The 16,878-nt window shown below is 38.7% G+C and overlaps 1 protein-coding gene across 10 annotated transcripts in view; it reads left to right on the top strand.

Moving 5' to 3' along the window:
- KIAA0586 (KIAA0586 ortholog) overlaps positions 1 to 16,878 on the top strand; it is a 117,360-nt gene that overhangs the window by 87,804 nt on the left and 12,678 nt on the right. The gene's annotated exons all lie outside the window — the stretch shown is intronic.

Genomic DNA, 16,878 nt, shown 5'->3' on the forward strand with positions numbered 1-16,878 from the left:
TGACTCCAAAACTTGTTATAAAGCTCCAGTAGTTAAGGTAGTAATAGTATTGGGATAAGGATTAACAAATAGATTAATAGAACACAATGGAGTCCAAAAATAGTCCACATGTTTATGATCAATTGATTTTTCACAAATGGCAAAGAATTTGATAAAGAATAATCTCTTCAACAAATGGTGTTGGGACAAGTGGGCATCCATATGCAAAAATGAACCTTGACACATATCTCACAAACATGTACAAAGTTGAGCTCAAAATGGATCCTAAATCTAAATATAAAGCCTGAAACTACAAAACTTCTAGGAAAAAATTTTTTTGACCTTTGATTGGGCAAAGATTTTTAAGATATTACAGAAAAATCATAGTTCATAAAAGGATATATTAATTAATTGGACTTCACCAAAATAAACATTTCTGTTCTTCAAAACACACTGTCAAGAGAATGAAGAAGACAAACTACAGATTGGGAGAAAATACTTGCAAATCCATTTTATGATGAAGAACTCTAGAATATATTTTAAAAACTCACGAAACTCAACAGTAGGAAAATGAACAACCCAATTTTAAAAAATGAGTAAAAGATTTAAACAGATGCTTCACCAAAAAAGATATATGGATGGCAAATAAGCACATGGAAAGATGTTCAACATCATTAGTTACTGGGGACATATAAATTTAAAAATTAGATACCACTAAATACCATGAGGTTGGCTGAAATCAAAGAAACTGATAATACCATGTGTTGATGAGGATGTAGAACAACTGGAATTCTCATCATTACTGGTGAGAATGCAAAATGCTACAGCCACCTTGGAAAACAGTTGAGTGGTTTTTAAATAAAATTAAATGTAAATCTACCATACAATCCAGCAGTCCATTTCTTAGGTATTTACTCAAAAGAACTGAAAACTTACATTCACACAAACCCTGTACTTGAATATTTTTTAGCAGTTTCATTCGTGATTACCAAAAACTAGAATCAACCAAGATATCCCTCAACAGGTAGATGGATAAACAACTTGTGGTGCATCCATACAGTGGAATACTACTAAGCAATGAAAAAGAATGGAATACTGAGATATGGATGAATCACAACTGTATTATATAAAGTGAAAGAAGTCAAATTCAAAAGGCTACATACTGTATTTATACGACAAATACATTAATATGACATTTTGGAAAAAACAAAAGTATAGGTATGGGAGTGGATCAGTGGTTGCCTAGGAGTGAGAGGAGGATTTGACTACAAATTGCAGGGGGGAACTTTCTGGGATGATAGAAATGTTCTAGATCTTGATTGTGGTAATGGTTATATAACTATGAGTTCGTGAAGGCTGAATCTTACTGGGTATAAATTATACATCAATAAAACTCACTTAAATATTACTGTTTATGACTCTTCTTTTTCTCATTATGAATTTTCATAATTAACTTTTACTAAAAGTTTATTATTTGGGAATGTATAAAATTTTTTCTTGTTTAAAGGTGTTTAAATGCGACACTCAGTATATTACATTTATTTGTTTATATATTTTTCTTATATTTAACTCTCTTCAGGAGGAGATAGTTTGCTATATTTTTATAATACATTATATCTTCCATATAATGTAAATTGGATTTCTAGGTGTTTATTGAAGAATACGTTCCATTCAAGCTAAAAGTCTGGAAGATTTATGCTTTGTAATTAGTAGCAGCTACCTAGAAACAAAAAATGATATTGTATGTGTTAATAAATCTAAAGTGCTTGATGGAAATACTCTTGTTTTAAAAATAAATTTTTAGACTTCAGAAAAGAAAGAACTTTCAGATCAAAACTTGATTTTACTGCCACATCCAATATAATGTGTAATCAGCCCAGTTCAATTCAATAAATGTTAATTGGGCTTTCTCCGCACACTGCGCTTCTAAGTCTCAATGCCTTTGTACATTCTCTTCCTTCCATCTGGGGTTTCTTTCTTTGCTCACTTTTATGTGCCTACAAACTTCTTATTCTTCAACATTTAACTCCATCTTTCTGAGTCCTTACTGAACCTCCAGTTGAAAATGGCTTATTCATCTTTAACCCACCCCACTCCCAGCTGATTTGTACCCTAAGCACAATCATAACCTTAACAAATAGTTAAGAACATTTTATTTACCCTAAAAAGAAACCCCACACCTATTAATATTCATTCTTCACTCTTTCATCTCCCTAGTCCCTGGCAACTACTAATCTACTTTCTATCTCCATGGATTTGCCTATTCTGGACATTTCATATACATGGAATCGTGCAGCATGCAGCTTTGTGCCTGGCTTCAAGGTTCACTCATGTTGTAGCAGGCAGCATTACTTCATTCCTTTTTCTGGCTTAATAATACTCCACTGCATGTTTATTCTTATGTCAGCCTTTTTTAGCATCCTTTTTGTATAAGGACTGTAGAAGGTGCTTTGGGCCTAGGAGAAGAATAAGACAGTATCTGCTCTCACGGGATAAAAAAAAGAAAAGGGTAATTGAAAAGAGTAATTTCTTTAAAACACTACATCTCAGAAATAATTTGTTAGAAAACTATTAAGTGGAAAAAGACAAACACTTTTATGTCATCTTTTTTCTTATGCTGAAAAAATAAAACACATGGCAGCAAGTGTCTTAGGTCAACTTGGTGATTGTCTTTATGTGTATATATTTCTTACATTTTCTGTGGGGATGTTTGGATGGAGGTGGGAGCACAATCCATATGAGAAAAGACACTCTTTTGGCACATTAATGGATTTTTTAAAATAGATGATTATTTCAACTGTTTGTTCCTACATGAAAGTATTATGCCTTTGATTTAAAGGATAGAAAAGTATATATATGTAATCAAAGAGATAAATGTGCATAACTAAAGATATTCCCTCAGAATAGGCAAAATGTATAAAGGATTAACATGGAAAATCTGTTAGACACTGAAAATTATCCAAGGATATGCATAACATTTTCACTTGTTGGTGCTAAAAGTAATTTCCTTTTCTATGTAGGAATATTTTAAATTGTAGAAATTATTTGATTTTCTTATTGTTATAGAATTAATTATACACTATGTCTAGAGAGCTTGGATTGTCTTCAGTCTGTTTGACATTAGACAACGCCTCACCAAAAGCTTACACCAGGATTGTTTTAAAGATTCCCCAACATTCCGAAAACCTTTGCAGCCCTTCCATTGTTCTTAGCCAGTTTTCCTGAAACCTGACTGTAAAGTTTTTATGATGTTTTTTATAGAAATCAAATTGATGTAAAATATAATTTAAACTATTAGATATAGTTGGTAGCCTTTTTATTCAACAGCCACTAAAAAATACTTTAACTTTCCAAAGTAATAATCACAGAGGTAAATGTAGATATGATAATGTCTTTACATTTTAATATCTATAAAATAGACGTTTACGTCTGGGGAGCAGAGGGACCATTCCCAGTTCAACAAAACCAAAGGTCCCAATTCTGATTAGTGGCAGCTTCTGATCTTACTCCTAGCTCAGTAATATTTCTGTTACGCTACTCTGCCCTCTTCCAGGCAAAGCTAACTACAATGACAAGTTAATGTTTTACGAATGCTGTTCTTCTAATCAACGTAATAACGGTTTATTCAAATCTTTTATTGATTTTACTTTTATATAAAATAAAAATTAGACTATTTCAACTAGGATTATTATTCTACCAGTAGATTATTCTACTAACCCAGTTCTACCCTTTTTGTTCATATACTGGAAATAGAAGGTTGATTATTTCAATGCAAAATAAATTGGAACAGAGAAGTAATATAGACTTATTCTACTTGTAGGATGAATTACCACTGGGTTGTTTCTGGATAGTCTCTAAGAAAGCGTTTCTCAGACTTTTACAGATGTGAGAATCGCCTGGAGTACTAATTGAAAATGCAGATCCGAGCCTTCACCTAGAGACTCGCATTGTTTGCCTGAGCTGGGGCCTGCAATCTGAGTCTTCAACTAGTATCCCTGGTCCTTCTGATGCAGAAGGAGGAGGCCTGCCCTTTGTGCTTGGTGACTTCTGTTGGTGACTACCATAGAATTAGAAGTGCTATAGCATAGAGCATGTACTCTGGAGTCAGATGGCCTAGGTTCAAATCCTAGCTCTGCTAGTCGCTAGCTTGTGACCTCGAACAAGATACTTAACCTGTCTGTGCTTTCCTCATCTGTAATATGGTATCTATTTCATGAGGTTTATTTGCTAGTTAAAGACATATAATGCACTTAGAATGAGATCTGACATATTAAAAGCTGTGAAAATATTAGCTATTATTAGCATGACTGTCTCCAGGACACCTCTCTTTTTTGAATAGTCGTGTTGTAATCAGCTCTCCTTTAACAGATAGGCACTTGAACCTATATTGGTCCTGAGCTTTAAAGATGTTGGCAAGAAAGTGCTGGAGATGGTGCATGTTCTATATAGTGTTGGGGAGATAAATTGACTTTCAACAAAAATTTTTAGTCTCTAGTGAAATATTGAAGATAATTTATCTATATACATTAAACCTTGGATTCTTTTACAAAATTTTCCATTGATTTGCATGCTGGACAACTAAATATAGTGAAGGTTGTTAATCAGGGTGATTTCCAATCTGTAATCCTATCAATTGGCAAGTGAATTGCATTGTGTCAGCAATTCTCCCATCTTTAAATCCAGGAGAGAAACTGATAACTCAAAAGCTCAACAATCATGTATGAGCTGTGGCATCCTAATTAAAAATAAGGAATAAGATTAGGGCCAGCATGGGTGTATGTGAAGGTATTAAAAATGATTACATTTCTTAGGGGAAAAAACCCTGTAACTCTGATGGCAAAATGCAACACAATTTAGTCTTCATCCCTAGTAACCTTCCTTATATGTTCTTGGTAAACACATTTTTCTCCTTTTTTGGGGGGGCTTACATATTTTATTTTATTACGTAAGTTAATAATTAAAGTTTCCTATCCATAATAATTTTGCTTTTTACCACTCTTCTTGTTGATGTTATAGAGAATAAGATTTTGTTTATGTAAAATACTCCCAAATTTTTGCCTTTGGTCCCAGCCTTTTCCCCATCCCCACTCTGAACAAAGGTCTGACATCATCTAGGTAGGCTTAACACTGCCAGCTGTATTAAAAAAATCATTAAAAAAATTTTTTTAAGTGGGGAAAAATCTCCTAAGGTTGTCCTTTGCTACAGAAAACAAATAACATTGATGAAGTAAATGCCCTATTTGTTCCCATGTAGTTCACACATAAACATGTAATTCAGACCCAATGGCACCTCTTAGAAGACCTGTCCTCCTGGGGCAAACCTGTGATGATTAGAAATGAAGTGCAGGGGCCGGCCCGGTAGTGCAGTGGTTGGGTTCACACATTCCTCTTTGGTGGCCAGGGGTTCACCGGTTCAGATCCCAGGTGCGGACGTGGCTCCGCTTGGCAAGCCATGCTATAGTGGGCGTCCCACGTATGGGGTGGAGGAGGATGGGCATGGGTGTTGGCTCGGGCTGGTCTTTCTCAGCAAAAAAGAGAGGAGGGTTGGCAGCGGAGTTGGCTTGGGGCTGGTCTTCCTCAAAAAAAGAAAAAGAAATGAAGTGCACACTAGAGCGGTAGGCACTCTTTGGAGGTGGGAGGGACAAATTCAAATTTAGGAATTTAGGAATGTGAAGTCTTTTAGGCAGGTTTTATTGATTTTTGAATAGTGTTTATGATATCTGTTTAAGAAGAAAATTCTCGGGGGATTGTTGTTGAACAGAGTTCTCGTTTCTAGCAGTATCTGGTCTAGGGAGAATTCAAGTTACTTCTTCTCCTGTTTCCCTTTCCTGCATAGAGTCGTCTACCTTAAGGAGTAGAAGAGATGGAGAACTGGACTTAAGTGTTGCTGTTCAGAGCTTTTTATTGCCTTTCTTTTTTTTGCTTTTCTCCTTGGAAGCCTCAGTGTTTGGAAGAACCTGTATGTTGGGGAATAATGAGCAGCTGTCTCCTGGGAACGTGTCGGGATGGTTGTCTTATTCCTTACACAGCTTAGTACTTCTTTTCTCCTTGCTCCTCTAACTAGCCTGGCTAGTTCAGGTCGTGTGACAAGGAAGCAAATATTGTGAGACAGCTTATGCATCAGTTAAATGGAGCCATTTCAGTCATGTATTCTTTCTCCCACCTGTACTAGGACCTCCATTTCCTGTCTTATTGGCTGGCTGTCCCTGGGGCCCCATATCTTGCCTGACCTGTTTGGTTAACCCATTTAAGTACTGTCGTATCATCATCCAAGACTTCCACGTCCCTTTGATCTACGCTAATCCCCGTTCTGGGTCCTCCTGCTTTCAAGGGTCTCTGATTTTGTTCCCTGGTCACGAAGTCCTGCTGGATGATGATGCAGTCTGTGCAGTTGTAGCCTGTTAGTGCACTGTGGGGTGGGGCTTGAGCTGGACTTCTGCCATTTCCCAGTCATTCTTTTTTCAGTTTCACATTGATCTTAGCTCTCAAATAGTGCCTGTTCTGGCCCTTCTCCTCAAATCCCTAATCCTAACTTTGTCCCCTCAGTTCTCTTTTAGCTTATGCTCTTGCTTTTCTAAGATCTGCTCTTTGAAATGTGAACATTTCTAGCTACTCTAACTCCAATTTCTTATGGCTCTACATTAATCTTTTCATTTTTTTTTTCCTTTTGGGTTGAAGGAAGAGCTGTGCTTTCTTTCTTCTGTAAAGATAACTCTTCCACCTGCAGCCTTGATCTCATCCCATTTCTACTGTTGACAAAGGGAGAGGGAGGAAGATACAGTCTGGGAGAAGAAAAGAGTAACTGCAGAGAAAGGAAGGGAGGGAATAGAAAGAAGGGACAAGGGGAGGGTGAATGAGATAGTAGAGAGGAAAGGGAAAAGGGGAGGAGGAGAAAGAACAGAAAACTACAGATGGAGCTCAGGCGGGAAAGGGGAAAGACGACTGGGGGCAGGGGAATGAGTGTGGAATAGCAGGATCGCTGATTCTCAGCTACACAATGAGGCATGGGCTCCGGGAGTCTTCAGGTCACTCATAGCCGGACCCACTTCATAATTCTGTTCTTTCTCAACCCCTCATCCCACCACACTTACCAGTGTCTCCTAAGCTCCTGCCCCACCCTCACCTGCCTTTCTCAATGTCTTCACTTAGAACTCTCCCTTCTCCTGCCCTCTGACATCACCTCCCCATCCCAGAAACAGACATTCTTGGTCCACTTTGTGTCCTTGAAGGGTCCATATCATTTGGTAGGTACTTCACTTTTAGCCTTTGTATCATACCTTGTAGGGTTATTTTCTTACATCCTTTCTCCTTCTCTAGAAAGTAAATTTCTTAGAGACAATGGCCTTGTTTTATTTATCTCTGCACCACCTTTTCTCTAGAGAGCACAGCACCTCCAATGGTAGGTTCTCAGTAAGTGTTTATTGGATCAAGAGTGTAAGGTGGCGCTGTTCTCCCATCTAGTGCGGGGGCCTTAGCAACAGTTTTCTTTCTCTTGCTCTTCGTTCATTCATTCATTCATTCTTGAGTACTTGCTGTGTACTGGGTACTGTTCAAAACCTTGGGGATACTGTGGTCAACTTCACAGGTGAAATCCCTGCTTTCACAGACCTTACGTACCTGTGGGTATAGTAGATAAAAAACAAGTAAATACGGGCTGGCCCCGTGGCCGAGTGGTTAAGTTCGTGCGCTCCGCTGCAGGCGGCCCAGTGTTTCATTGGTTTGAATCCTGGGCACGGACATGGCACTGCTCCTCAAACCACGCTGAGGCAGCGTCCCACATGCCACAACTAGAAGGACCTACAACAAAGAATATACAACTATGTACAGGGGGGCTTTGGGGAGAAAAAGGAAAAAAAAAAAGATAAATAAATTTACAGCAATTTCAGATGATGATAAGTGCTGTGAAAAAAAAAAAAATTATAGAAGAATGCCAGGTGTCCCTGGCATGTGGAGTAAGTTGGAAAGTCAGCATTTTGCAACTATCCTAGTAAAGATTAGATCAGGCAAGAATCATCAATGGATGCTAAATGTAGAGGGAAATTTTAATGAGGAGCAGGATATTTGCATGGCTTTGAAGTCTCTCCTCACAGATTGGTTTATTAGTTGAAAGGGAAAACAAAAGACAGTACCTCGATTGGGTGACCAGAATTAATATCAGCATAGAGGGGCAGGTGAACATTGTCTGCCTCCAGATGGCATGTCTGAGCAGGACACAGCATCTCTGTAATAGTCGGCCCCGGAGCACGTAACCTGAGTGTAGTCATGGGGAAAGATCACATCAGCCTAAAACGTGGGGAAAAGGTTAACAGTTGTGAATCTGAGTCTGTGGCATATGAGTGTTCTTTGTACTATTCTTGCAATTTTTCTCCAAGTTTGAAATTATTCCCAAATAAAAAGCAAAACAGTTTTTAAAGATATTGCATTATTTCAGAAATAATGTCTATGTCGATTAGCATTTCTACTAGTGTCAATTAAAAAATCATAAAGCGGGTTGATGAAAAACACAGGGAAGCAAGGAGAAGCCCTCTCTGAAGGAGCGGCATGTGTACCCAGGAGGAAGTGAAGGAGGAAGGCATCCAAGTGTTTGGGAAAGAGTATTCCATCTAGAAGGAGTAGGAAGAATGAAGATTTTGAGGTGGGACTGAGCTTGTGCCCAAGGAACAGAGAGAGGGTCCATGTGCAGGGGGCTGGTGGTGGGAAATGAGGTATGAGATGTAGGTGGCAGGTCACGTAGAGCTCTTCAGGCTCTGGGAAGGAATTTGGATTTTATTCTGAGTGTAATGAGAATCCTTTGGAATGTTTGAGCAGGGAAATGACAAACTATAATTTACTTTTTTTTTTTTGAGGAAGATTAGCCCTGAGCTAACATCTGCTGCCAATCCTCCTCTTTTTTGCTGAGGAAGACTGGCCCTGAGCTACTATCCGTGCCCAGCTTCCTCTACTTTATATGTGGGACGCCTACCACAGCATGGCTTGCTAAGCGGTACCATGTCTGCACCCGGGATCCAAACCAGTGAACCCTGGGCTGCGGAAGCGGAACATGTGAACTTAACTCCTGTGCCACTGGACTGGTCCCTAGAATTTACATTTTTTAAAAGATCCCCTTGGGGGCTAGCCCCATGGTTGAGTGGTTAAGTTTGCATGCTCCGCTTTGGGGCTGCAGGATTCCCTGGTTCGGATCCTGGGCAAGGGCATATGCACTGCTCATCGAGCCATGCTCTGGCGGTGACCCATATAGAAGAACTAGAATGACCTACAGCTAAGATATACAACTATGTACTTGGGCTTGGAGGAGAAGAAAAAAAAAAAGAGGAAGATTAGCAACAGATGTTAGCTCAGGGCCAATCTTCCTCACCAAAAATAAAAAAAAGCAAAAAACCCCAAAAGATCCCCTTGGCTGCCAGGTGGAGAATAAACAATAGGGAAACAATAGTGGAAGCAGGGAGACCAGTTGGAAGACTCTTGCAGTGTTCCAGGTGAGCGATGATAGTGGCTTGGGCCTTGGTGGAGGTATCAGAATGGTCAGGTTCAGGCTAATTATTGACGGTATACCTGATGGAGTTGTTGAAGAATGAGTTCATTTCAAAAATTATTTATTCAGTGGATTAGATGTGGAGTGTAATAGAAAGCAGAGTCAAGGATTAATTACTCCTGAGTTTCTGGTCTGAAAGTTTCTGGGCGAATGATGGTGCCATTTACTAAAATTAGGAAGAGTGAGGAGGAAATCAATCATTCTGTGGAGGCACATAAAATTTGAGAAGCCTGTAGATCTCCAAGTAAGAAATCAAGTAGGCAGTTTGTTGTTAGAGCTCAAGGAAGAGGTTGGGACTGGAGATAGAAATCTGAGATTGACAGTGCAGATCCTGTTTAAAGCTGTGGGTGTGGAAGAGATCCCCTTGGTTCAGAAAGGGAAGAGAAGCATCCTAGGTTTAAGATCTCAGACACCTTCAAGATTTAAAGATCGAAGAAGGAGAAGGAGCCAGTAAAAGGGACATTCGACCCAACAGGTGATCATCCCATAGCATCAGGAACACACTAGTTTGCTGGCCATTTCGTGGATGGAAAGCTCTAATTCTTTCTGAGTTAACACGTGCCTCTCCGTAACATCTCACTTAGTGGTTCTAGTTCTAGCCTACTGGGTGGTAGAAACAAGTCTTTCAGTGGGATGATCTTTCAAATATTGGATGACAGCAATCATAACCCACAGTCTGCGTGTTATGCTCCCTTTGCTCTTCCTCATATGGTGTTGGTTCCAAGCTTTTGTCTAGTCTGATCATACTCTAGTCAGTGTGTCTTGCATAGAGTTACTCTAGGACAGAACGCAGTCACTGCCAAGTGTGGTCCATCTGTTTCTTCCCCCAAACCTACAATGATGAGACTAACGTTTGTCAGTGCTTTACAGCTGACAAAGAACTCGCACGTATTGTGGCTTTCATTCTCACAGCAGACTTGTGCAGATGTAAAGATGGTTTTTTGTTGTTACTTTTATTATACATATGAGAAAACTGAGGCTCAGAGAGGTTCCGGGACTCACTGCTCTGACTGCCTCAGTGTTCACGGAAGTTATTAAAGCTGTTGCTTGGTACTGCGTTTTTCAGTGTTCTAATAACACTGACCAAAATTTCTTTCAGCAATTTGATATTAAACTAAGTTTTCTACCTTCTGTTTAAGCATAATACTCTTCAACCTTAATATTATCCTGAGAAGCTTCTCCACTGGCCTTTCTGTATTCATCTTTGCTCCTTTATTGCCCATTATCCACCCAGAGCAAGAGTGATGTTTCAGAAACATGAACCAGATCAGATGACTCCCTACTCAAAACCCTCCAAAGACTTCTTTTTGCACCAGAGTAGAGTCTAGACTCCTCACTTGTGATCGAAAAGGTTCTGCATGGTCTGGCCCTTGTCCTAGTCTCAGAAATCGTATCAAGGTCTATTTATGAGGTAAAAACTTGTTAAATGCAATTACTTGGTTTTTTTCTTACAAAATTTATGCTAGTCTATTAGGTGATATCTTTATATATGTAAGCACCCTATAAAAGTAGAAATGGGCAATTTGTGAAGAAGTGTGTAAACGATTATCAAAATGTCTAATCATAGAAATGATACAAATTCCTTTTTTTGTGAGTTAACCCAACATCTAAGAAATACGTTTACTGATAAATCCAAGACAAACTACTTTTGTTAATTGTTTTGTAAGAGAATTGATTCCATATCTTGAGAAAAACTTTGAACAAACTTTTATCAGAATTGATTCATTGATGAATGATGCATTTATTCTTAATTCCTCTTATGTAAGACTTCAATAAATAATACCTTTTAGAAATTTTTTCCTTTCCCACTTTTTTTTTTAAGGTTTTTTATTTTTCCTTTTTCTCCCCAAACTCCCTGGTACATAGTTGTGTATTTTTAGTTGTGGGTCCTTCTAGTTGTGGCATGTGGGATGCGGCCTCAGCATGGCCCAATGAGCGGTGCCGTGTCCGCACCCAGGATTCGAACCAGTAGAAATCCTGTGCCACCGAAGTGGAGCACATGAACCTAACCACTCAGCCATGGCGCCGGCCCCTCCTTTCCTACTTTTAACATGGGAATTCAGTTTATAAATAAGCACAAACTGATTTCTTGGGTTTGATGATTAATTTAGTCAAAATGGTCAGTTATCTAGCACTGTTACCACGAATTATTTGAGACTTTTAAATAAGTGTGTATGCACGCATGTGCAGCAGAGTGTGGGGAGGAAACGCCTGTGGCTGGAAGTGCATATGACCGCATCGACCTATGCATCAAGTTGTTACTCCACTTCTGTTTCTCTGGTGTACTTCAGAATTGCCTTGCAAGGGATGAAAGATCTAATGCAACAGGGAAGATGTCTTGACATGTTCAACCTCGGTTTTTAGGGTGGGAAGAGCCAGTGAAAATAATCTGGACAATGCAGTAAATGCAAATTGGGAAACCTGAGTTGTGTCTCATATACTACAGTAATTTTCACAATTCCACAGATAACGTGTCTTCTCTTTCAAGAAACCTAATTATTGCTTTTTTATTTTAAAAAGTATAAAGCAAAACAGGATCACTTAATTATAAAATATGTTCAAATATGTACATGAAAAATGCTGTTATTTTCAGAGTTTCCTTGATGGGCTGGCTCCTTATTCATCGCCTAAGAATGGGGATTACAAGTATGAGACTTTCTGGGTGTGTTTTTAAACTAGTAGTAATGCAGAGGCACAGGCTGTGCTGGGATTTCCAGTGGAAAGAATACAATTACCTGTGGATTGTTTTAAACTAGAATGCTGTTTACTGTCTTTTAAAATAGTAAAACAAATTATTCTATTGTGGAATGCAAACTTACAGAAGTCTTTAAGTGAAATGTTATTACCAACAGGTGTCTTCAAATCTTGTTGTCAATCTTTGTTACACTTGTCGACTCAGAATGCACAGGCACTTTTTTTGTGCTGAGCCTCACACAATAAGGTTATGAAGAATGCTGGCACTTTTTTCCTGTGAATGTAGTTGCAACAATACTGTCTTATCTAATAAAGTCAGAAAAAAATTATTTAGGTAGAAATGTAGTTGTGAGAGCCGTGTGGTCATTGCCTTTGGTGTCGTCCTGCCTGCATTGATTGACTTAGGAAGCCATGGAAATATGTTGGATGTTTTCTGATTACTGTGTCAGCATGATCAATCATTTTCTAAATTTGCCAGTTTCTTGAAATAACTTAGCCAATGGTCATAGCGCTTTACAGGAAATAGCACAAAATTAGTTTCTGTGTCCTCATATATTTCTCTTGGTGTCACAAAAGTATGTATTATATAAATGAAATATTTTTCTTTGGCCAAAAGGCCTGTACACCAGACTACAATTAATGAATACAAGAATTAGAAATCAAAACTTTGTTTAGTCTGAGGAAAAACAATTCTTTAAACTGTAACCACATGGCTGTTTCTTGTTTGCATCAACTCTGGGTGACTGTTATTGTCTTCTCTGAATTCTCTGGGGCAGGGGCTTGACTTTGTTGAATGAGCCGATTGTTTTCCTTTGTGTTGCCCATCTAGTAAGTTCCCATCTGGTTTGTATCAGACTGTTTTCACAGCCAACAACTGCTGCCTTCTCCATATCCTGACACTTCAGGGCCCCACGCTATCAAAGCACTGCTGTGATGGCCTTGCTGGCAGGGCCCGTACAGCTGTGCCTCGCAGCTTGCAACCATTACCCAGAGTCGCAGGAACATAGAACTTGGCCTGGCCCTTATTCCCGTTGGTGTCGTGTGCACAGCCAGCAGAAATCCACCCTCCTCTCTCGGCCCTAGGGCCCTGAAACTTACTAGTCAACAGAAGATCTTTAAAAGCTCTGATTTTAGGATATGGAATGGTGGTGTTCTTATTTTCTAGTGGCTTCCTGTATTTGAGAGGTCATTTTTCACTCTTTCACTCTTTTTCAAAAGTTACCAGGTCTGGCCTTGGGGAAGTAAACTGGTCACTATGCCACATTTAACTTTTGTTTCCAAATTTAGTTAGGAATGGCTAGATAAGATAAAACCCACAGTAAAGGCTACCCAAATAATATGGTGTATTTTTAGTGATAGTCACAGGCCATAATTTGAGAGAGGTTTTCATATTTAGGAAGAATTTTCATCTTAGAAAATGAATTTTCTGTGTGTAAATTACAGAGACAGGTTCAAACTGCTCAGTAACTATGAAGGAGTTACTGTGCCTTCAGCTTTGTTAGCTATCAAATGTCATTTATAAGAATGTGGTAATAGTTATTTTCTGTGACAATCTGTGGCCTCGTGGATTAAACTTATAGGAGTTATTGTTGAGTAAGAGTTATAGTTGATGTAAATGTGGTTATGATGTCACTGCCTTACAGACGTAAACCGAAACAGCAAACTTTTTTTTGCACCAAAAATAAGGTATTAAATGGTTTTTACAAAATGTTTTAATATTTTGGAAATGCTTTTAAGCTTAGTTAACGTGAGATTAGTTTGTGCTTTCCGTTAAATTGGGTGGGTGGCTGTCGCAGAGCATCAAGTATCCTAAGTAAAGTCCTGTGAGAGGCAAATAGAGCAACAACAACAAAAACTCACCTTCTGCTTCTTAGTAATTTCCGTTGACTGGTATTTCAAGATTTTAAGAAAAGCCATAGAAAGGAATTTGTCTTTGTAGTCAGCAGTGTGACCTCTGACTTAGCGGGAACTCTTCACTTAATCTTAAAAGCTACCGAGTAAGGTTGGTGTTTGGCTGTTTCAATCATTGGAAAATACTTCAAAACTATATAAAGGAATCACCTTTTAACTGCGGAAACTGACCTTTTTCTTTTTCAATTTCAACTTTTTATGGAAGTATAATGTACATACGGAAAAGTGCAGCCATCCTAAGTCTGCAGCTGAAAGAACTTCCATGTCTCACCCAGCTCGAGAGACAGAGCATTGCCAGCGCCCCACAGCTCCCTCCTCTCCCCTCTGTCACGGCCTCCACCGCCACAAGGATGACCGTTATTCTGACTTCTAATGTCATAGATTAGTTCTCTAGTTTTTATACTTTAAATAAATGAAATCATACAGAATGTATGGCTTCTTTCATGAGGCAAAGCTATTGTAATTTTTAAGATTCTTTTAGTTTTCAACCCATTATGGCATGCTTTTCTAAAGAATTATCTGAGAGGAGTTTGTTTTAGTAGCTGTGTCAGAGGCTGTTCAACCAACAAGAAGTGCGTTGTAGATAAAGTGTCTACTAAAACATCGGGTCTCTCTGTTCTCAACCAAATTTTAATGCTGGAATGTCACTCTAGACATGCCTGCCCCTAAAAGGCAGGAACTCTCGTTGTCATCCATAACACCACACAGCAATACATCCACGCACTTAAATGGTTTGTAATGAACTTTAGTAATTGAATGTACATTATTCAAATAAATCATGGTCTGCATTCCGCATAGATGGGTCCTCTATTTTCTGAATTACCAATCAGTTTCTTGGCAGTTGAATATAAGCTTTTATGCTGCCAAGATACTATTTCTGAAAATGCTATTACTGGAGAGAGTTGTATACCTATTAGATAGATATGCAGCCAGTGAGTAATTTAATGTGGCTAAATTATTTGTTTAAAAAGTGTTAACTTCTTTTTATATGTTTTTAGCTATTCTAATAATATTCCTAATATCCCCCCCCTTTTTTTGCAGTGAACTCAAATTAGTACAAGTGATCCCGCTATTTTGAATGTTACCAGTTGTAGATTTCTTCTTCTTAGATTTTGTTTGAAATTCTGGATGTCACCCATTTAAAAACTCTTCCTTTGTGGTTTACAAAGCTCATGTTTTGGTGGCTTTCATCTTTATATCGTTGTTTTTCGAATAACAGCCCTATAGTACTACACATTTTTTCTTAAATAAATCCATAAAGAATTTGTTTAACACAATTATATGACAATTTACAGATTTAAGTATTGCTATACTAGTGGTTCTTACTAAAGGTAGTCTTAAAGAGCAGAATATAAACTTCCAAACCAAAAATAAAAAATTTTTAAATACAAGAGTACAAATGTCTTAAAGCTGAGGTTCCTATCCTTTTAAATACTACTTTTTGAAATAGTACAACATGGCTTACTTTCAAATTGGCACCGTATAGCTCCAAGACTTTGAATGACTGTTTAATGTAAAAAGCTAAAGTGCTGAGATGAGGCGGGTGTTGGGACGAAGCGCAGTGTGCGAGTGGTGGGGTCCCGGGACCCATGTGCCCTTGCTCAGAGATCTCTCAGGAGCACCCTGCTTTCCCCGCCGTGGGGCTGCTTCCAAATTTGAGATCACTTGTTTTTATTTTGTTGTGTCTTTAAACATTTAAATAAAAGTAAACACATTCGCCTTTTGTGGTAAAGGTAGAAGGATAAATTATATTCGTAGGTAATTTATGACTCAATTTTTAGTCAGTATTACCCATTCATTTCCATAGAAATTTATAGATCAAATATTTAGAAATTTCTCTTCTCGTCCTTTGACTTAAATACCGATGAAGCTTGAGTTTCCTCGATTTTGAGCAGCAGGACGAAGAAGTGTAAGACTGCACAGAGGCGCTGGGCGGCGCTCAGGCCGTGCTCCGGGCCGTGGGCTGTGCTTGTGGCTGGGAGCCTCGCCCAGAGCGTGGGACTCAGCCCCAGGTGCCCGCAGTGTCCACGGCGAGGCCGAGCCGCTACTTGCCGCAGGAGTAAATGACAAGAGTCAACTTGGATATTGATGTAGTGGCTTTGTTTTTACTGTCAGGAGAAATCGAAATTCTCCCCCAGTTTAGGGAAGGAGAGGTTTGTTTATGTTTAAATAACAGCAACAACAATATGACTAGCTCCGTCTGTGTATACTTCCCACATGTGACCTGCTCTGCGAAGATCCTTAGTCAACCCAATTAGGTAGGTAATGGTATTCTCATTTTACATTTGAGGAACCTGAGGCTCAGAGAGGTTATGTATTTTGCCCAAGGTCACATAGCTAATAAATGACAGAGATGGGAGTCAAACGAAGTCCAACTCTGAAAGCAAAAACTATGCTCTTAAACATTATACTACGTTTCCTTCCTTGATAAATTTTTTAAAAAGCAGAACAGATAATTTCTGATTGTTCTTTCAAGTCTCAGTATCTGACAACACATCTTAGAAGAGTGTGAAAAAGTTGGGGGAGGGGCTGTTTGCTGTGGGTTGTAGTTCCTACTGCTAATCGGTGACATCGATTTCTTTGTCAGTTAACCTTTCCAAATCTCGATTTCCTTATTAATACGGGTAAATGATCTCCGAGATCCCTGGTAGCTCTACTGCTGTAATATGTGATCGGGTTTTTTTTCTTTTTCTTAAACAAAAAGTCTTCCTGTCAAAGAGTATTTTGAAAAGATTGCCTAACGAGAACGATTTCTTTTTCAA

Source organism: Equus asinus, chromosome 7, assembly GCF_041296235.1.
Source record: "Equus asinus isolate D_3611 breed Donkey chromosome 7, EquAss-T2T_v2, whole genome shotgun sequence".
Classification (NCBI taxonomy): Eukaryota; Metazoa; Chordata; class Mammalia; order Perissodactyla; family Equidae; genus Equus; species Equus asinus.